Source organism: Anabrus simplex, chromosome 2, assembly GCF_040414725.1.
Source record: "Anabrus simplex isolate iqAnaSimp1 chromosome 2, ASM4041472v1, whole genome shotgun sequence".
Lineage (NCBI taxonomy): Eukaryota > Metazoa > Arthropoda > Insecta > Orthoptera > Tettigoniidae > Anabrus > Anabrus simplex.
Window position 1 is genome coordinate 281,149,817 of NC_090266.1, and position 24,143 is coordinate 281,173,959.

Below are 24,143 nucleotides of genomic sequence, written 5' to 3' on the forward strand. Positions count from 1 at the left end.
GTTTGATCCTTTTCCAAAATCTGTACAGGTATTCAAGAAGAGAATAAACAGCAACAGGGAAAATAAATGAAATGTTAGAGGGCATTCGACCAGTGCAGGCTATTGTAAATAAAAAATGTGTGTTAAAAAAAATTAATTCCATCCCCTGGTCCATGCAGTTTGGACAGCCAAAGTAGGGGACTGCCTGTAGGGGTGAAGTACAGTGGGGACTTCGAGGGCCCTGGGACCGCTACGGTAGCTGTAAAGGCCCTTCAGGAACTCTGAAAAGTGGTGGCAAAAGGGGGCTCTGGTTAAGACGCAGCAGGTCGTTATGCTACTTAGGTTCCAAAATGGGTAAAAAAAAAAATAATAATAATAATAAAAATAAATAAATGCAATGTAAATTTTAATCTTATACCAGTTGCATAGTATTATTTGAAGTAATTCCACATACTGTATATGAGTTGACTATGTTTGTAAGTATAGGAGATATTATAAGAAGAATTTTGTAAACAATATAAATTTATTAAGGATGATCTGTTTGTTTAATAGAAAAAAATTGTTAGCATAAATTGTATATTATTGTATTCTAGAAAAAAAAAATTTCTTCTCTCGTTAATTTAAAAGTTAGTGCTTGACAATAATGTATTTTAGTGTACCATTTGCCACCGAGGTAGACACCTCATTTGCAAATAAAGAGATTTTGATTTGATTTGAAATATTTTAGTGTGACACACTTCTCCTTGTTTTTCTTTTTGGCTGTCAATGAGTGTGTGGATTTAACCATTAGCAACTACCAGGTTGCTTGAAGTGTGTAGTTCTTCTTTGTAATCAATAGCGGCGATTAGGGGGTGAAGCGGGATCAGTCGCCCCTCCCCACTTTTGTGGAGAAAAAATTAAATTTTTATTCCATTTTAGCCACCTGAAACTGGGAATTGTTTTTTTAAATGCTTAAACCCTGTTGTCTTTTCAGCTAATTCTTTCATTTAATTATTAAGGAAAATACTTACCAGAAACACGCACAAAATGCAAAATGTCGTTCGTTGTGGCTAACCGAATTCTACACCACCACAGCAAATAGCGGATACCTGCGGAGCAATGTGTAGCATGTTCTGCGAAGTCGGTAGGTGCAGAGTGGGTCTTGGCCCATAAGTGGCCACGGCTGTTCCGTGGTCCAACAGCTCTGCACTCTGATCGGCCATCCGAGCAGAGGAGGGGTGGCGACGCCTCTACCACCTCTGCATTCAGGAGACGGGACAGTGCTGGACTTTACGGCTGGTCCCAACCGTCGGCTGTCCTGAGAATGGTTTTCCATTCTCCTGAATAAGGCAAATGCCGGGACAGTTCTTAATATAGGCTACGGCTGCCAACCCCCTCACCTTCTCTGCGCATCTCCCTCGCCATAACAAATCTCTCATACCTTGGTCTACCCCTACCATTCTTATTGCCTACACTTCCTTCAAAAACTAACTGAATAAGTCATGGGTGTCTCAAGATGTGTCCTATCATTCTATCTCTTCTTCTCATCAAAGAGGCCCGCTTTCCCCTAGAGAAGGAATGAAATCATTTTAGTAGTAGTAGCAGTTGTATTCTGCAACGAAGGGTAGCAGGGGTATATTTTTGCTTGTCGCGCGCATTCGTCTGTCTGGCAGTCTCACTCAACGTGTCTGTATAGTTCTGTCTAGTGTCTGTTACCTTGTCAGTGTGTAGTCAAATACTAAATTACTTTTAAATTGTATAATCACACGTACTTCTGTTTAGTTGTAATACATGTGTAACTAATGTTCCTTTGGTGAAAGTTTTATTGTATAGTGCGATTATTACTGCACTTAAGTTGATAAACTGTCAACCTTTATGTTTCTATCGAAATTTGCTCAGAGAGCATCAAAAACCGTTTTATAGCAAATTTTTTCATTTTTGATATCCCAGGTCTTTTGGTTTTCCATACATTATTGTGCCCCCCAACTTTTACTTCCCAATCACCGCTACTGTCTGTAATCTTATGGCTGGTAAAGCATTGTTGAGTCTGTGTAACATGTATCAAAATGCACAATGCTTATGACTGAGTTAATACTCTTCTGTCCCAATCAAGGAGAGAGTATTTATTGTACCTGGTAATCACCACTAATGCATGCAGGTGTTTGTTTATAATACAAAATACTGAAGATCTTCAAAACAATATAAGGTTATGAAAAATAAAGTGGTACCTATGTAATATACTTACATAATTCTCCTTAGATGTATTAATTAATCAAATACTTAATCAAACTCTGAATTTGGGAGGTATTTCCAAGACCAGCTAGAGATAAGTTGCAGAATCTACGATATCTCCTCATTCAAGCCCTTACTACTGTTATAGCTACATGTACCTGTTTTGTTTTCACCTACCTCAGATTTCCTTTCTGATGTTGCTCTATACTGATAACATTAAATGGTTTTGCTGTTCTCCCTGGTTTCTACTTTCTCTGCTTAATAACTTAACAAGAGTGTAATTTTCAAGTTTATTTACAATTCTGCATACATCTTTCTCATCTAAATATTTTTCTCTGATTTCTCTTGTTTATTTTCAGTCTTTTAGTAGGTGTGTCAATTTCATGTTCTCATTATATCCCGTAAATATGTTGATTTTTCTTACTATTTTGTCTTATGACTTTGTTCCCTTATACACTTATTAATCACCCTATTACTTAACTTTGTAGAGCCTCCATGGCTCAGGTGGCAGCATGCTAGCCACTCATCGCCGGGTTTCGTGGTTCAAATCCTGGTCACTCCATCTGAGATTTGTGCTGGACAAAGCAGAGGCAGGACAGGATTTTCTCCAGGTACTTCAGTTTTCCCTGTCATATTTCAATCTAGAACACTCTCCAATATCATTTAATTTCATCTCTCATTCATTAATCACTGCCCCAGATTAGTACGACGGGCTTCAGCAGCCGACACAATTCCTATCCTCGCCGCTAGATGGGGGCTTCATTCATTCCATTCCATGACTGGAAAGAGGCTGTGGATTTGAGTCATTTGAGTTCACTTTGTGGTCCTTACTGTCATATTTTTACTTTCTCTATAGATTTACACTATCTCCCCCATGCTTCCTTACTGAAATATTTTCATCATCTCAAAAAAATTTCAGTATTTTCTTCATCGACATGGTGTATGTATGCCAATTTGATAGAAATTTTTGGCTTTTATATTTTAACACATATTATTTCAGGAAACGGATGTATGTGAAACCGAATACAAACGTTGGATGACAGAATTGCAGGGGAAGAAGCATTCCTATATGGAGCAATTTAAAGCTTTAGAAATTCAGACTAAGGAGTACATAAAACAACATCCCTTCAAGCCTTATCGTAAAGAAGATCATTCCAGCTGAAGAAGAAATGACACAAACTGTAATGGTATGTATGTCTCAAAGGTACAGCATTTCATTTCAAATTCTTAGGTATCAAGGAGCAAATTTTTGTAATATTTTAATAATATATCTCTCATCTCAGCCCAGACTGATTAAATACTGGAGCCAGCCCCACAACAAGACTGCCTCTTGCTTGGAAGCCCCAGGTTCAACTCCCCACCAGGTCAGGGATTTTTACTTGGTTCTGGGGGCTGGTTAAGAGTCAGCTCAGCTTACCTGAGAACAATTTAATTTATCAATCAAGAATAAACTTTGGCTGGCGTGTGGTGACTTTGTCGTTCTCTTTAACACCAACGTTCAGCATGCTGAAACAGAAAATGCATGATGTTGTTAAATGGTTTACTGCACATGATATTCAAAGTGATAAGTCTGTTCTGAGGTGGAATACTTGTAATATTTCAAAAGACAATTGATTAAAAACACGTACATAACTGCATAAAGTGGCATAGAGGTGAAGAATGAGGAACTACAGTGCAGTGAAGGTAGACTGCAACAAAAATTTATTGGTGAGACATTGGCCCGTTCAAATTCTAGAAACAAAAGTGAATTTCTTAATAATACTGTAAAACCATTTGGGGCTTTGTTGTTCCACTTTCAAAAATTGACAACCCTATTCTGAAATCATATCTTTGACCAAGTGAAGTGGCCATGTGTTAGGATTACGCAGCTGTAAGCTTGCATTTGGGAGATAGTGGGTTCGAACACCACTTTCAGCAGCCCTGAAGATGGTTTTCCATGTTTCCCATTTTCACACCAGGCAAGTGCTGTACCTTAATTAAGGTCATGGCCATTTCCCTCCCACTCCTAGCCCATTCCTATCCCATCATCGCCATAAGACCTATCTGTGTCAGTGCAATGTAAAGCAAATTTTAAATATATATATATATATATATTTGCAGAAATATACTGGGAAGTCTGTTCCAGGTGAAAGACCTTACAAAAATTATATTTTCAACTTCTGTACGAAGAAAAATGAAAACAGATCAGGCAAACTGATATTCCAGTATAGTTGTTTCCTCAATGAAACCACTGACAGGCAGAACAGATGTTTTCAACAGTTTAGTAACACCGCTAAAAGGACAGGAAGTAAAACCCATGCTTTTGACTTACTTTCTGAACAAAACAGACAATGCCAGTATGATGCAAAATTTCAACAATGTATGTGTTCTATTGTGGCCTGAAGTAACTGAAGATGATCAAGTGTGGCCAGTGCTTTCAGAAAATGTGTCTTGCATGTTAGTGACTATTGCCAACCCGAAAACCTACTCTAATCTAAAACATGTGACTTGCATTGCATTTAAATTGTATGGAGTTTGTGAATTACTAATAAATAAATATACCAGGTGAGTTGGCCGTGCGGTATGGGGCGAGCAGCTGTGAGCTCGCATCCGGGAGATAGTGGGTTCGAAACCCACTTTCGGCAGCCCTGATGATGATTTTTCATGGTTTCCCATTTTCACACCAGGCAAATGCTTGGGCTGTACCTTAATTAAGGCCATGGCCGCTTCCTTCCCTTTCCTAGGCTTTCTTGCTCACCATCGTCGCCATAAAACCTATCTGTGCCGGTGCGACATAAAGCAAATGACAAAAAATAATAATAATCATAATGGTACTGGTTTAACGTCCCATTAACATCATTTGTATTCTTTCCTGAGATGCCAAGGTGCTGGATTTTTTTCCCACAGGAATTCTTTTACGTCCCATTATATCTATCAATACAAGCACAAGAGTGACATATTTCAGCACCTTGAAGTACCACCAACTGAGGCAGGATCAAACCTATCCAGTAGGACTCAGAAGGCCAGCGTTGTTCAGCCTTAGCTACTCAGCCTGGCATATTCATATGCAAATGAATTTTTCTGTTCCATTAGGAAATTTCTAAAAATCATTCCACTTAGGTTGCAATATATATGTTGAAATTTTGAGACATCTTCTTCCGCTTCAATTCTCACTCGATGGGGTACTGGGTTGAAGGCTGCAGTGTTTGTCTTTAACCATTTTCAGACTACATGTGATTTCTTAGATGCTTTACCAAATGATTCATCAGCTGTGACAAAGGACAAAGAACTAGTACCTAAACAGGAATTGCAAGATGAACATTTTACTGTGCATGACCATTCTTTCCTGACAATGGCTTATACAAAATTGGAGGATCTGTGTTCTCAGAAAGATGCACGATGGGTTGTTCTGTTGGATGGGAAGGAAGCACTAGAAGGTATTGGAAAGTGGAAGCTGAAGCATAGCTTTGCCATGAACCGTAATGTTGAGGATTTTGCAACAAACAAGGATCTACATTACTGACTACATACATAATATTCATCACTTAATGTCTGCTAATGTGAGACATTCCTTTTTGACATAGAAGTGCTTAATTAATGAGTAGAGGTGCAGCCTCACTGATGAAAAGAATAAATACAGGTACATAAATAACAGTTCCTAGATGAGTGACTTTCATAACATTGAGTTTTGAGACTGTGAATAGTCAGCCTTTTTTATGCATGTGTGAATTTGTGTCCTAATACGTAATGTTATCGGTTTTGGTATAGTTTGTAATGAATATTTACATTTTAAATGTGCACTTTTTTTTTTTGTTTTCACCTTTTAAAACTAAATGAGTGCACATTTATGACAAAAATTTTGCACCTAAAATTCCTAGCTCTAGTGATAACGAGATGTCTATGTACACATTCAACAATGCTGTCTTCAGAAAAACATCTTTGGCCTATTTCTAATATGATATCATGTTAGCGTAGGTTCTAGTGTGGCAATTCATTTAAAATTAATTTTAGTTAATTTTTAAACATAATGTTTTCTAAGGATGGCCTTGGTAACAACATTTATTATTTCATAAAGACAAATAATTGTTTCTATGAGATGTGAACGTATTTCAGTTGTTATTTATGCAGTTTATTCAGAACATGTCGCCTTACGAATGGTCTTGACCTTGCATTTCAAACACGAGGAAAGAGAAATACAACAAGGGGAAGAGATTAGAGGAACATATTCTCACTGGCTTGATGTTGGACCAATTGAAATTCCTGATTTTGAAACCGCATATACACCATCAAAAATGTTGCATAACGAGAAAAATTCAGAATCACTTTAAGTTGCAAATAAATTATTATTTATACAGTATTATGTATCTGTATTTATAATATGATCAAGTCAACCTCCATAATGTCATGGTTCAATCAATCACTACTGATCTGCATTTAGGGCAGTCGCGCAGGTGGCAGATTCCCTATCTGTTGTTTTCCTAGCCTTTTCTCAAAAGATCACAAAGAAATTGGAAAATTATTGAACATTTCCCTTGGTAAGTTATTCCAATCCCTAACTCCCCTTCCTATAAACGAATATTTGCCCCAATTTGTCCTCTTGAATTCCAACTTTATCTTCATTTTGTGATCTTTCCTACTTTTAAAGACACCCCTCAAACTTATTCATCTACTGATGTCCTCCTATGCCATCTCTCTTCTGACAGCTCGGAACATACCATTTAATCGAGCAGCTCGTCTCCTTTCTCCCAAATCTTCCCAGCCCAAACTTTGCAACATTTTTGTAATGCTACTCTTTTGTCGGAAATCACCCAGAGCAAATCGAGCTGCTTTTCTTTGGACTCTTTCCAGTTCTTGAATCAAGTAATCCTGGTGAGGGTCCCATACACTGGAACCATACTCTAGATGGGGTCTTACCAGAGATTTACATGCCCTCTCCTTTACATCCTTACTACAATCCTTAAATACCCTCATAACCATGTGCAAAGATCTGTACCCTTCATTAACAATCATATCTATGTGATTACCCCAGTGAAGGTCTTTCCTTATATTAACACCTAGGTACTTACAATGATCCCCGAAAGGAACCTTCACCCCATCAACGCAGTAATCAAAACTGAGAGGACTCTTCCTATTTTTGAAACTCACAACCTGACTGTTAACCCCGTTTATCATCTTACCATTATCCACCATCCATCTCACAGCACTATCGATGTCACCCTGCAGCCGCTCACAATCTTGTAACTTATTTATTACTCTGTACAGAATAACATCATCTGCAAACAGCCTTATCTCTGATTCCACTTCTCTACACATAGCATTGATATATATATATATAAGAAAACATAAAGGTCCAATAATACTGCCTTGAGGAATTCCTCTCTTAATTATTACAGGGTCAGATAAGGCTTCGCCCACTCTAATTCTCTGAGTTCTATTTTCTAGAAATATAGCCACCCATTCAGTCACTCTTTTTTTCTAGTCCAATTGCACTCATTTTTGCCAGTAGTCTTCCATGATCTACCCTATCAAATGCCTTAGATAGGTGAATCGCAATACAGTCCATTTGGCCTCCTGAATCCAGGATATCTGCTATATCTTGCTGAAATCCTACAAGCTGAGCTTCAGTGGAATAACCTTTCCTAAACCCAAACTGCCTTCTGTTAAACCAGTTATTAATTTTGCAAATATAATCTATATATAATATAATATATTGTCTAATATAATCAGAAAGAATGCTTTCCCAAAGCTTACATACAATGCATGTCAAACTGACTGGCCTGTAGTTTTCAGCTTTATGTCTATCACCCTTTCCTTTATACACAGGGGCTACTGTAGCAACTCTTCATTCATTTGGTATAGCTCCTTCAACCAAACAATAATCAAATAAGTATTTCAGATATGGTACTATATCCCGACACATTGCCTTTAGTATATCCCAGAAATCTTGTCAATTCCAGCTGCTTTACTAGTTTTCAACTTTTGTATCTTCCTGTAAATGTCATTGTTATCATATGTAAATTTTAATACTTCTTTAGTGTTACTCACATCCCCTATCTGGATGTTATCCTTGTAACCAACAATCTTTACATACTGCTGACTGAATACTTCTGCCTTTTGAAGATCCTCGCATACACACTCCCCTTGTTCATTAATGATTCCTGGAATGTCCTTCCTTGAACCTGTTTCTGCCTTAAAGTACCTATACATACTCTTCCATTTTTCACTAAAATTTGTATGACCACCAATTATGGTTGCCATCAAGTTATCCTTAGCTGACTTCTTTGCTAGATTCAATTTCCTAGTAAGTTCCTTCAATTTTCCTTACTTCCATAACCATTTCTAACTCTATTTCTTTCCAGTCTGCACCTCCTTCTTAGTCTCTTTACTTCTCTGTTATAATATAGTGGATCCTTACCATCCCTTACGACCTTTAAAGAAACAAACCTATTTTCACATTCCTCAACAATTGCTTTAAACCCATCCCAGAGTCTGTTTACATTTTTATTTACCATTTTCCACCGATCATAGTTACTTTTTAGAAACTCCCTCATGCCTGCTTTATCAGCCATTTGTACTGCCTAATAGTGCTAATTTTAATACCTTCCTTTCTTTTACATTTATTCTTACCTATGATAAAAACAGCTTCGTGATCACTAATGCCATCTATTACTTCGGTTTCTCTATAGAGCTCATCTGGTTTTATCAGCACCACATCCAAAATATTCTTCCCTCTAGTTGGTTCCAACACTTTCTGAATCAGGTGCCCTTCCCATATTAACTTATTTGCCATTTGTAGTTCATGCTTCCTGCCGTTCGCATTACCTTCCCAATTGACATTTGGTAAATTGAGATCACCTGCTACTATCACATTCCTTTCCATGTCATTTCCAACATAGCTGATTATCTTATCAAATATTCTGAATCAGCATCAGCGCTACCCTTTCCCGGTCTGTACACTCCAAAGACATCAAGTTGCCTTTTATCTTTAGAAATGAGCCTTACACCCAGAATTTCATGTTTTTCATCCTTAATATTTTCATAGCTTACAAATTCTTCTTTCACCAGAATGAATACAACCCCTCCTACCATTCCTATCCTATCTCTACGATACACACTCCAGTTCCGTGAGAATATCTCTGCATCCATTATATTATTTCTCAGCCATGATTCAACTACTATTACAATATCTGGTAAGTATATATCTATTAAATTACTTAATTTGATTCCTTTGTTTACAATGCTTCTACAGTTGAGCACTAACATTTTTGTGTCATCCCTACTTGATTTCCAGTTCCCTGTTCGCTTAACACCGCTCCCTAGGCCACCCCGTTTCCCTAAATGTACCTGGTTAGCACTACTAGCTGTCTTCCTCAGGGGCTCAGGCTTAATTCCCAATATTCCCAAAAATTTAAGATTGACATGGGGGCTGGTATGTGATCAAAAGGCTACATGCAGTTATTTTCCATTAGGAATGTGCCTGAAAAGATTTGCACCACCTCAGGATGAGGTTATAAATTTCCTTTTGTATGTAAAGTACGGAACTTCTGTGAGTTATTGATATTGTATAATGGAGGTCTATTTCAGTAATTAGGCCTATAATTAAATATATCTTCTGCATTTTCAAATCCATTTTGTGAGGTTGTGATGGAATACTATGAATCTTCACACTTTGGTGTGTTGTACAGTACCAGTACAGTATATTATTATTATTGCTTGTATGTATGTTGGGTATTCAGCCTGAAGGCTGGTTTGATCCTCCACAGCTCCACCAACAGCTGTCACAGACAGCCTAGGCATCAATGAAGAGGTGTACTAGGGAAATGAGGAGTGAGGTCGTTTCCTGTTGCTTTCCTCACTGTGCCAGAAGTTGCTATTACATAACAGTCTGCAAAGCCCACTGAAATGCATGTACCAACTGACCCTATGAGCAATATTTTCACACCATTCATAACAAGGACTGGCTGTATAAGGCAGCTCTATACTTCATTCATTTTCATATTGTCCAAGCCAAGGATGAGACTGAGACAGGTCAATGAAAGTAACAAATTTATTCTAGCTTATACCAGAAGACATAGTGCACTGTAAACACTACATCTCACCAGAAAAGGCATACTATATTGCTTATCATATAGGAAACTTAAACTGAAAAATTATACATTTGTACTGTGACATAAAATGATGACACTATAGAGTGACGGCTGGTCCAGCAGTGTTGGGGTAGCATGCCTGCCTCTTATCCAGAGGCCCTTTGTTCGTCTCCCTGGATCTGAGGGTGGCTCGGTGTCCACTCATCCTATATGATTACATTTGAGGACAGTGAAATGGTGGTCCCAGACTAAAGAGCCAAGATGATTCATCGTGCCGACCACATGACACCTCATAAACTGATGCCCTTCAGCTGAGCAGCGATCGCTTGGTAAGTCGTATCCCTTCAGGGCTGTTGTACCATAAGGTTGGTTTTGGCTTTATAGAGCGACAACAAAGGCCGAGAGTGCGTGGGCCAGCGAGAAGCAGAACTGCAACAATATGAGCGGGAGTCCGCAGCAGTAGAACAATGGTACCAACTAATTGTTAGGACACATGATAGGGAAGTTGGTCCAGTCCCTTTGAAGTTTATGGAAGCAAGTAAAAATGGAGAAGCACCTGGAATGATCTGGAAGCAGAAAGTACAAGATGCTTTATTGAGAATCTTCTGTTGGCTGATTTAAAGAGCAACACTGAGTCAGTTGGACAGCCTTGTATTCTTTAAGTCGAGTTCTTTGCCTTAATTAATGAGTGTTGGCTCAGTGAACCATTAAGTCAGTGAATTGGCAAGTTGGCTGTCAGTGTAAGTAACTATGTGTTGGTGCATGTTGTGGAGTGAACAGCTCTGAGGTCAACACAGTTCTGTAAGAAGCCATGTATGAAAGCAGCAGTTTGATGTGCTAAAGTGCTGTGTGGTCAGCAAAGTTAGTGAGTACAAACTGTGCAAAGTGGTAATTAGAACTTGAATTCACTTGTATGTAACTGTATATAGTATACAATTTTAGACGATAGTAAAATACGCTACCAGTATGAGTTGTCACTTTAGTTTTAAGGACCCTCACAATTTTCAACAATAGAATCCATCGGTGAAGTCAAGTGCCATATATAATTTATTTAAATGTGTCTTCATGAGGGATATTTTCAGTTAGAAATTGTACCTTACATAAAATATATACCAGTCTGCAAATTCAATTGTGAGATGCAATTGATTTTGTACATCTTTGTGAAATGTTAAAATTAACTTCCCAAGTAAAACAGTTGATTACCGTACTGTGTTAACTGAAATTAAAATTTGAAGTAATTATATCAAAATTATCATCACATTCTGGTTGATATTGTAATTTAAGTATTTGTCTTTATATTATACTAGATGGTATCACTCCAAACTATATAAAAGTGAAGGAATTTATATTGGACTGCACAGGTAGCCATATAATGAGAATTCCACATAAGCACACAATTTTCCATTGTTGATCATGCTAGTGATGCAGGCAGAAGTCAAAATATTTAAAAAATGTATAATGCTTGCAAAATCTAGATCATGGCTTTCTCAATTATTTTTACAGATATGATCAACATACAGTATTCACTAAATACCAGTAGTAGGCCACTAGAAAATAATACACCAGCGTCATTAATTTGACTCACTGAAGAGAGACCAATTCAAATATTCAAATACATTTTGCCGTTGCAATTATAATTATTTTATGAATGTTCACTTATGACAGATTAAAAAAAACAGGTTAGCTTGTAGATTTATGTGTCTGTCAGTATCACGATCATAGCCACAGAACCTCCAGTATTATGTGGAATCCAAACCACAGGAATGTGTATTAATTTCAAAAATCCTACAGGCATTGGCTGGAATTTGAATCATAATCACCTTGGTAAGAAACCAGTGGCCCCATATCAAAGTTAAGTTGCTATCCAGTCCTTTATGGAGATTACTTTTATAAAGTGTTTTATATCACAAGCAGACATTGAGAATTTAGGGTGTATGAGAAATGAAGCATGGGGCAATACAGAAAGAAACAGGAATGAGATGAATAAGAATAAACAGATTAAAATTCTTAGGCACACATGATTGCCTGTTATGGCATATCTTTCAGTTAAGTGCACAGTAATGGGAATACCACCATATTATGATCTCTTTGTCTATACTGGAAATATTTTTAGAATCTAGAATCTATTTAAATATTGATTCCACAAAGAACTGGTTTTGCAACTGCATAGTGCATATAGCAGGTTTTGCAACCAAATGGGTAGCCATTTTACTTTTCTGTTAGTTTGCAAAACCTGCTATTTTATGATGATAAGGACTTACAAAAGGATAGAGATGGGCTTTAAAACACCAAGCTTCCTGAAAAGTTGTATTTCAATAAAATATAACCTCTTGATTAACATCCATTAATAAACTACAACCAGTTCACAAATACTACTTAAAAAATTGTGTAACATCAAAGATTGACTTCAAAAGGTGTTAGTTAAACAATCATTTTGTAAAAACATGTACATTAAACAAAAATAGTCCTTCACATTGAGACAAAATAAGAAAAACTTTAGTTGTTCACGTTGGCCAATAATAATACCCATCAGTGTGAAAAAGTTAGGTGAGTGTGAAATACATTCTGGCTTATTTGAAATCAACATCCCCTTCCTCCACTAGTTCACAATCACTCTGCCTGCCGTTTTCACAATCATCACCCATACAGCCTCCTTTCGTAGCAATATCATCAGTAGCAAGGAGTGTTTTGTAGAACTGCAACTTTTTGTTTTCATTCCAGTTTTCACCAAATTGGAGGCACAAAAGTCTCTTGATATCCCATCGAGTGGGGTTACTTGGGACAGTTTTGAAATTCAAATTGTTATACAACGCCAAACTATAATCATACAAACTTGAATTAAATACAGGGAACATGTATGTGACAGCTGTCAACATCTGTGCAATAAACTCTGTGGAAATATGGTTTAAAATGCTTTGATTTAATTAAAAACAAAGTGTCCCAAGTTTCCCTCCAGGAGGGGATACCTGGGACTGTAATACAAATTGCACAAAACATCATGTTAACCATTATGAATCAAACTTGGGACACCAATGAAGGGGTTTCTCCTTGATTTTAGTTATATAGTCCTCAACATAATCTAATTTAAGTCCACCATAATAGATTTTATTTTCAAATTGCTACAATTTTCATGTTTTGATTACACTGGTATTTTGTGTTTTATTTTACCAAAGCAAATAAATTTATTCATTGTTTGCAATGATTATATTTCTATTTTAAACATAAACTTCTCCAAATGACATTAAAAAGTGTCAGTTTCTTCATTTTAGTCACAGTACCACACCTGAATTCGAAATGTGTAGTGATCCCAAAAAATACGAATAGGGACTAACAGTTTATAGATATTTTGGAAGGAAACTTCTGCAATATCATCAATCTGAGGAAATATAAATGTATCTGTGTTGATGTTACACCGGTTTAGGTTATCAAATTATACCATTGAAACACCACCTTCATCACACACATCCATTTATTACGAGCTGTTGACTACAACTGAGCATCACATACACCAAGCAGTTCAAACGTTCAAAGAACAAAGCAAGCGAAGTTAAACCACTCGACTAAATTTATATGAGTTACCAACATATAACCTCAATGTTTTCCTTAAGATATATACAAGATATGATACATGACATTTTATTTTTATGAGAAAACCACAACATTCCAACACTCCCCCCCACCCCCACCCTTTTCTCAAAAAAATAAACTACTACACTTCAATCAATTATCCTCTCATTGCAAACCTATAAGCTTATACAAATTCTTAAGCTTGTTGCCAGTAAAATTCTTTGTGAACAAGTCTGCAGCATTTCTCTCTGATGCTACATATACAAACTCAATGAACCCCTATTCTACTAGCTCTCTACATACATGGTACATGATGTCAATATGTTTTGACCTTTCACTCACAATATTGTTTTTATTCAATTTAATTGCTGCTGCATTGTCAACAAAAACTCTATAAGGTATATCCATAAACCTTTTCAGCCCTAGCTCTGATAGCAAATCTTTCATCCAAGTTATTTCTCGAGATACCTCTGCCATTGCCATATATTCAGCATCCATTGCAGATCTAGCAATACAACTCTGTTTCATACTATACCATGATACTGCTCTCCCTACCACTGTGGTTACATACCCACACACTGATCTTCTAGACATAGTATCTCCTCCCCAATCTGCATCACAGAACACTTGTACTGACTCCTCACAATTTTTGAAATGCAACTTTAAATCTCTAGTACCACATAGATATCTCATGAAATGCTTCACTTCTTTCCAATCTTTAATCTTAGTTTTTTGACAATTTTGACTAACTTTACTTACTGCAAATGCAATGTCAGGTCTAGTATTATTTGACAAATATAGTAAATTTCATACTGCACTGCGATAAATGGTACAATCAAATTCCTGCTCATCATTTTCAGCTGCTGAATACCCACTTGGTAAAATAGTCTTACTCGGTTTACAGTCACTCACGGAAAAATCAACAAGTAATTTGTCAATGTACAAACTTTGACTCAACATAACCCCTTCTTTTGTCTGTTCTATTTTTATTGACAGTAAGTTTGTTGCTTTCCCTAGATCTTGAATCTCTAACTCATCTGCCAACCTTATTTTAACCAACTTAACAATCTCTTTGTCACCTATTACAAGTATGTTGTCGACATACAAGCCAATAATACAACACTCCTTTACATACACACATGGTTCTTTGACACATTTCTTAAAATCAAGTCTCCTAATTATAGCATCAACACAAGCATTCCAGTCTTTACTCGAATTAGGTAGTCCATAGATGCTTTTCTTCAATTTACATACATAATTTTGGACATCCTTTTCTACAAACAATTCTGGTTGTTCCATGTATACAGTACAACTGATTTCACTATTTAAGTAAGCACTAGTTATATCTAGATATTCTACAGTCCAACCTTTACGTACTGCAATACCTATAAACAGTCTCATTGTTTTCCTCGTTACAACAGGACTAAATGTTTCATCAAAACTAAGTTTCATCTGTCTCTTAAAACCTTGAGCAACCAATCTGGCCTTATATTTCTGAATGTTACCCTCACTGTCATATTTCAATGAAAACACCCACTTAGAACTAATTATCTTGACATTTCCTGGTCTTTTTACAATTTCCCAAACATCCTTCTTTCTCATCTCATTGATCTCCACTTTCATGGCTGCCATCCAGTTAGCAGACTCTTGGCTCGACATAGCCTCCTCAACTGTTCTAGGTTCCACTACATTCGCATGTCTAACTTCCATCACTGCCTTAAAATCTGCACAAGTCTTACCATTCCTCTGTCTTATTGACCTTCTCAGATTATTCCCTGGCTCATGTATTGATGTAGACTCAACCTCTAGTTGTTCCTCTCTGGTCGTTGACTCAACAGCCAATGTTTCCTCTCCATCCTCCTCTTTGTCTAACTCAGTCCATAATTTTATCTCAGGAACTTCAGTGCACAGTATGTCAAAGTATGTTTCACTACCCTCTGCCTTTGGTATATATATCTTTTCCATGATATCAATTCCAGGACTTTTCACCTTAAAGGGAAATATCTGCTCCTCAAATACCACACTTCTCCTCACTATTACCTTTTTCCTTTCAAGACTCCATAATCTACATCCATCTTTAGTACCTGTTTCGTACCCTATCATAATGCATGACTCTGCTCTGGGATCTACCTTCCTGCTGTCTGCCCTCACAGCACACGCCTGACATCCAAATACTTTCAATCTACCTATTTCTTCCTGATCCAACTTCCTATTGAACCACAGTTCATACGGTATCTGAAAATTTATTGCCGAGGATGGGCACCTATTTCTTAAGCACACTGCGGTCATTACTGCTTCTCCCCAGAATTTCTTTGGTAACCCTGACTGAATCAATAGACATCTAACAGTCCTATATATAGTAAATGATAGGAAGCCTGTTAATGTAAATATAATTGTAACGTAAATGTGGACCCTTTGCATGAGGTCGCAGCTTGCTTTATTACACTTTATTATGATTTATTCAGCTGAGTGGTTAGCGTCATTTATTTTACGAGTAAGTCCTTTAATTTTAGCCTCATATGTATTTTGATTTGTTTGCTTTGATGTTTGAGACGGGGCTTAATCGTAAATGTAAATACGGATTCAAATTAACGTCAGGAAGGACTAGATTAAAGTATTATCAATGGGAGCTCAAGTGTACGGAAACATGCCGTCACGTTTTCTGGGATTTGTTGCATGATGTGTGAATGAGAGCGTGTAAGACGGTGGAATGTGGATCCACGAAGTTGTTAGTGTCATATTCACGACTATTTTGTATATCTACGTTGTAAATTAGAAATTGATTCACGAGTTCCATGAACGCTGTTTCGTATTTCGAGTTCCGAATATTAGAATAAAATTTCTGTAGAATTTATTATTATTATGATTATTATTATTATTATTATTATTATTATTATTATTATTATTATCAATACGAGTTTCTCGCGATATAGGATTGAGGTATTTCAGTAACTTTGCGATGTTCAGACATGATCGATTGTTAATGTGGCAATTTCTTAGTTTCAATTTATTATATTTATTACAGAGTTGACTACTTTATTATTCATGTTTGCTTTGAGCGCGAGTGCTTTGATTTGTGACCAGCGCGGTTTTGTTTCTTTTCATGCGAGCGAATGTTAGACGACGTCCTTCATATTTCTTCAGTTTTATGCAACTGTAGGACATGAGATGTTATTTGTGTGATTTTGAGTAAGAGGACGAGTTCCTCATCTGAATGGCCTGCATTTTCTTATTTGTGACTCGCCTCGGGCAGACTGTTGAGCAGCGTGTGTAAAGGGCTGGACCCTGTGGTTTTGGTATTGCTGCTTTATTTTTGGGAGATGTAAATCTCCACTTTGAGTCATTCCGCCGTGTGTTGGCGAGGGTGATATGTTTGTCTACCGAGGAGAGTTTTATTTGAGCGGCCTATACTTCGGGATTTTATTGTTGCGGTCCATGTCTCTACGGTTGTTGCAGTTGATGAGACAGTTATATCGCGACGTTTTGTTCGGATTTTCTTTTATGATATAACCGCGCTGAGGAATATTTTGTGTCATGTAATCTTTTCCAGGATACAACGTTGAATTAGGTGTTGAAAGGTAAATCCCACTCTGTCATTTTATTATGAATCATTTGTGTCACGTAATTTCATTCCAGGAATCCACGTTGATTTGTGCGTGATATTGTAATGTCCTCCAGTTTATTGATTTTGTGTCATGTAATTAATTTCAAGATCCTACGTTGAATAGGAAGTGTTGCTTAAAGTGTAATTATGTTTCCTTTTATTTCCGTTGAGGCTTTGAGTTGATGCGAGTTGCGTGAATGCCGCATGCTTTTCCTAGTGAGCCCTGGAAAATATGCATCATGTTTTGTTTCTTTGAATGTATATATTTTGCCATTTATGTGATTTTGATTTGTGTGTGGTTCCGATCCACATTGTTTGTTGTGCTCATGAGATTGCTCATGGCTCAGGATGTACAGTATGTGGCTCTGTTATTCGTACGGGCCACAATTTCTTATCAAGTATCGTATATTCACATTAACGATTGAAAAATTCAAATAAAACGTACTTTACCGGTAAAAACATGATATGTCAACGATAATTTGCTGTGATAACCATACTTCTTTACATACAGGAGAGAAGATTTGATATCGACATCGACAAATGGGTGTACCAGTTGTATTCGTACATTATATACCCGTAACAGGGTTCTCAATCAAAGTCCCCGATGTATGCGGAGTTATGCTACCCGCCGAACACGCTTTCCTTGCGAACATGTCAGCTGTGAGCAGCGGGGAAGTGAGACGTCACAACTGGGTAATTTGTCCAAGGTTGTATTACGTCAGACGAAATGTTCCATTCTTTTCCATCGTTAATTTCTTCCAGATGGATTAATGGTATGAAGAAATGAACATCACTGTGTAGCCTAATTTTTTATAGTCATAATTCCCAAGTTTCATGGAGATCCGTTAAAATGTACGAAAGATATTAGCAATTACAATTCCCAGGGGATACTGAATAAATAGGCAGGCATTTCGCTTGTCAAGCCAGTCTATCTTGTGCCACAGTCGTGGCCGGTCCGTCGGCTGTTGGTCATTCTGCTGCCGTGATGTTGGTCGCCAGTTCGACTCTCCGATGGAAGTTTAAGTTCGCGTGCTATTGAACTCTGATTCTACAACGCATCTACAAGACAAGTATTACAGCATCGTTTGCGTGTGGCAATAGAAGTTGTGTATGAGTCGAGACGTGAACAGTTAAGGTGTTTAACTATTTACAGGAACAGTGTGATTCGAACTAGTACGATACTACGCTACCAAGTACTTAAATGTAATTTGATGTTTAAATTACAAGAGATGATAGTATTTGAATTACAGTGTTTAAACTTCACAAAGTGATTTAACATTGAATGCTAAAAGTTATAAAACCTTGTCGTTAGTGGAACTTCAAAACTGTACATAATTTTGTATTTAACCTTAACAAGTGATAAACCTGTGCTAATAGCGAGACGTAATTCAGTATTTCAAACTGTACAGGTGATTGAATTTTGTGACAGTGTTACTCTACCAAGGTGTTAGAACATTTCGACAAACTATGCGTTTATTTTACACGCTACTGACACAAGTAGTTGAATTTAACAGTGCTATCGAACTTAAGATTTATTTTCCAAGTGACCATATTCACGATAGAACATAGCCTTAGATCTGTGGTTAAATAAACTGGTACAGTTAACATTTCTAGTGTTGAACTCAGGACGGTTCTTGAAAGGACAGTGTTTTCTTTATTTAATCGTGAACGGGACTAAATTCATTCCAGAACAAATTCTTTGGTTTCATTTATTTCTAGAATTAATTCGAACTTGAACTGTGTAAAGTTTGGAAGTGGAATATTTCATTTTCTACGTCACTATTCAGCCGAAGTTATCATATTTAACTTTGATAAAGTGACTTATTTATTTTCCGTGGCTGATACATCGCAGATTTATTTTGAGCTCAATTCAAGCCATCAGCAATAACTGTGTTCATTAGTGAAATTCCACTGTGAAGACAATTGAGTGCAGACCACTACTAACTATTATCTCATTTGTGCAGACCAGTTACTTTGGATCTATTTCATGCCCAGTGCCACGTTACTACGAATGCTCCTAGACCATCCAGACCTCCGAGATATTCGAGACCTCCCAGATATTCAAGATCGGCTCGGAAGATGGTGGCACCCTAAGCAGACATTGTGACCCGCAATGTATCAGGGCCAATTCCGCCCCCAAGGAAGTACTCATTATAACTGCTGTGCTGAGGTGATGTTGAAATTTGACTTTATTTTATGAATAAATGTTTTTTTAACAATTAGTGTTCCATTATATTTACCTGACTTCCCTCTCCTCTGTAACAATTCAGATAGTGACCAGTCACCCCTGGGCCGAGTCTTGTGTTCAGCTAGCCATCAAAACAAACTTTTACGGTTACAATCTGGACAGGATGATGCCCACCGTTTGGTTGCGATGAACGGAAAAGTCTCGGTGACGGCATACGACTGCTCAAGTACGTTACTCTCCTTCCTAGTGTATCTGTGGTGGACATGGGTAGGAATGCAGAGTTAAGTACTGAGCTTAAGGACACTATACTTAAACTGGCACGTAAAGGATTTTTCTTACGAAAGATTGGACAGCTGGTCAATAGATCACATTCTACTGTGCAATATGTGGTTGATAAATTTAAATATAAAGGCACTATTAAGAACACGCCAAGGAAACCCAGGAAAAGGTGTTTAAATGAAAGGGAAGGACGGTTTTTCTTCGGCTGATAAAGCCAGATTCCAAATTAAGTGCACCAGTATTGAGGCAACTCACGGAGGAACGAACTGGAAAGAAGATCAGCAAATCCACCATCTGTCGGATCCTTTATCGTCATGGGTACTATGGAATAATCCCTCGTAAAAGGCCATATGTAAGTAGAAAAGACAGTCGTCATAGACTGACATTCGCTAAGGAGCATATAAATAAGGAGAATGAATTCTGGAATGATGTTATCTGGTCTGATGAGACAAAAATAAACCTATTTGGGTCAGATGGCATCCACAGAACATGGAGAAAAATTGGTACGGAAAATGATGAGACGAATACACTCCCAACCGTAAAATACGGTGGTGGGTCTGTAATGCTTTGGGGCTGTATGTCAGCTAGAGGATGGGTAACATACATTTCATTAAAGGAATAATGAACAAGATGGGCTACAATGTAATCCTGAGGGGGAAACGTGAAGCAGAGTGACGAAAAAACGGGGATGCCACCTGTTTATATGTTCCAGCATGATAATGACCCAAAACACACTGCTGAGATTAATAAATCATGGTTGGTCTAGAACATTCCTAAGCAACTTAGAACACCTCCCCAGTCTCCGGATTTAAATCCCATCGATCATCTTTCGGCTACGTTGAAGAGTAATCTTCGTAGGCAACGTGCGCGTACGAAGAAGGAACTTAGAAATGTGATTTTTCAGGAATGGCAGTAAATCAGCTCGGATATGTGCAAGAAATTAGTGTAATTCTATGCGACGACGATGTCAGACAGTTGTAAAGGCTAGGGGATTCCACTGGATACTAACATGTTCCAGGAACCCTTTACCTTTTCGTTTATTTCAAGTGTTCAATTTGCTAGTACGAATAGGAAAGATACAAGGTTATGGGCGCACTTATCTTGATTAGAAGCTGTATGTTTTGTTAACATGATTACAAACAGATAGAGTAGATACATGTTTTCTGAAGGCTTTGTTGAATATATGTTCAGAGAATAAAATCCTTTTTAGTTTATTATTTTCTGGCAGTGCGTTGAAGTACTAAAGCAAACAACCCGTACGAATAGAATAGGTACATAATGTATATATTTTGTGCGTAGGATGTTTTACTACTCAGCTTGTTATACATTGTACAGTTAGGTTACTTTTGTCCCCCCTCATTGCGCATTAGATCACGTCTTTTCTTAATGTTAGGGACCCCACTGCAATATCAAGTGTGCAGAAATGGGGAACGTACTCATCTACAGTTAAAAGTGTTAACAAAAAGTAAAGCCAGGGGCGTGGTGCGAGCACGCAAGCACATGTGTTAAAATTAATGAAATTTCGAGATTTGATTTGATATGTTAAGAATGTGTGTAGGTATACATTGTAAATTTGTAATATATTCTGATTCTCAAGGTGGACTTTATCAAGCTGAGAGAAAAAAACAATCTGAGTCATGTAAAATTTGGGATTATTTGACACTTTGGTATTTTAAAAAATCATTTTCTTGTTTATTTTAATAAACAGATTTTCCTCCAAAACTGACATCATGCTCCGCCTTGCTTTATTTGTAGTTTTAATTGATCTCACCGTGACCGTATTTAGCTATATGTTCCCCATCAAGATCCAGGGTGTATATATTTTAGGGCATTATTTTATCATAGTTTGGACTGAGCACGCCTGGGATCGGCTGACTAGTCTGGGGCAAATTACCTTGATAGTAAAAACGGGAACATATAAGTGGCGCCCAGCGTGGGGCTTATGTTTTTGCTTCTTACACCCTTTTGTTATTTTGGACACGCTGGTCATACGAATTGCTTGCCCAATGCGTGTAGAAACGGGGACAGTACTGAGAATAATTCTTGAATGAAAATATTAGCCATCCTTGGTCTTAGTGAAACAAAATGGAGAGGAAGAGGAGAAAGAGAACTGAAGGAAGGGTACGGGTTGCTTTACAGTGCAGGACGCAGTAAATAGAGCCGGAATGACCATTAGAAAAGGTGTCCTTGATACGTGGATGAAGTGAAGGTAAAAATGGAAATGGCGTATGGCTTTTTAGTGCCGGGAGTGTCCGAGGACATGTTCGGCTCACCAGATGCAGGTCTTTCGATTTGACACCCGTAGGTGACCTGCGCGTCGTGATGAAGAGAACACATACACCCAGCCCCATGCAAGAGAAATTAACCAATGATGGTTAAAATTCCCGACCCTGACGGGAATCGAACCTGGGACCCCTGTGGCCAAAGGCCAGCACGCTAACCATTTAGCCATGGAGCCGGACTGAGGTGAAGGTAAATTACAGCTAATGATCATAGCAAGGATACATTTCGAGACAGGAACACGAGATCTGTTCGAGGAATATGCTCCACAAACTAGAAACAAGGAATACAGAACAATTTCTTGAAAAATGGATAAATACACTGAAGACAATAAGTAATTATAATAAGGGATATGAATCCAGCGGTGGGAAGAGGAGAGATTTTTAGGCCATATCTATATGGCAACAAGAATCAAGGAGTTACTTTATAGGACTTTTGCTAGAGGAACCAACTAATGGGAAACTCATGGTTCAGGGAGAAAAATAGCCAAAAGTTTAGAATGGATGGATGGGTAGACGCGGTTAAATTTTTTATCTCCTGCTGTGTGATGGCGGTAACGGACGTGTCTTTGAACAGCTGTTTTCTAGCCGTGTACTGATAAAATTCATCGTGATAAAGACGTGTAACCACATATTTCCTTGCTTTACACAATAAAATTGGGTCTAAATTATGTACGGTAATCAAATTTTATAAAAATCGTGCTCTGAACACTTGATTGAACAAATTATATTGTTTATACCTTCCTTTGAATTAGTACACATATTCTGTGTGTGAAGGGAGGAGATTAAGTAAATGGGATACAACTAATGTTACTTTATTTGTACCAATAGAGTAATGGCATTCATTGACATCGGCATACTGTACAGAAAAACGTCAATGTAGGCTATGTATACAGTACCGGTATTTATTAACATTCATTAAAATAAAAACACTGGTACTGAAACACGTCCATGTAAGTTTAATGTACAGTATTTAATAATACAATTCACTGCAATAAATAATTAAATAAATGACGTTTGGCCTCCGGGGAGGCCTGGTGCGGGTCTTTCGATTTGACTCCTGATAGGCGACCTGCGCGCCTGTGAGAATGGAGCCCTACCTAACATGAATTCTAATGCTCAAAAAGGCACACACACCCAGACACCCGAACCATCGGAATTAACCAATGAAGTTTAGAATTTCCAACCTGGGAGGTAATCGAACCCGGCACCCATTGGAACAGACCCATGCACCGGTCGATAGTTCATCACCTCCCGAGTCCATATTATCTGAGGTTAATGCCATCTTAACAGATGCTCCCATGATCTTTAGGGACATTGAGAAATACCAACGTGAAGATCCGACGCTGGAACAGAGGCCAGCAAACTAACCATTCAAACATGGAGCCGGACATTCATTGAAATCAGCACTCTGCACAGTACAGAAACGCGTCAATTTAAGATAGATATACAGGGTTTAATAACATGTATTGAAATAATCACACAGTGCAGGAAAATAGCCCCTGTGGATACGGGCGGTAGAATTAACACCCATGGTATCTCCTGCCTGTCGTAGGAGGCCACTAAAATTGACGCCAGTGGCTCTTAACTTGGGAGCCTGTGCTGGCGACCACGGGCCCATTACCCGAATCCTGGCATTGCTTCCACCCACGTGTGCCAGGCTCCTCACTTTCATCTATCGTACTTTATTTTGACGTTGCTTTACGTCGCACCGACACAGATAGGTCTTATGGCGACGATGGGATAGGAAAGGGCTAGGAATGGGAAGGAAGCGACAGTGGCCTTAGTTGAGGTAGACCAAGCATTTGCCTGGTGAGAAAATGGGAAATCGCACGGAAAACCATCTTCATGGCTGCCGGTAGTGGGACTCGAACCCAGTAAATCCCGAATACTGGATACTGGCCGCACTTACGCGACTGCAGCTACCGAGTTCTGTGTCTATCGTATCTGACCTCCTTTGGTCATTTCTT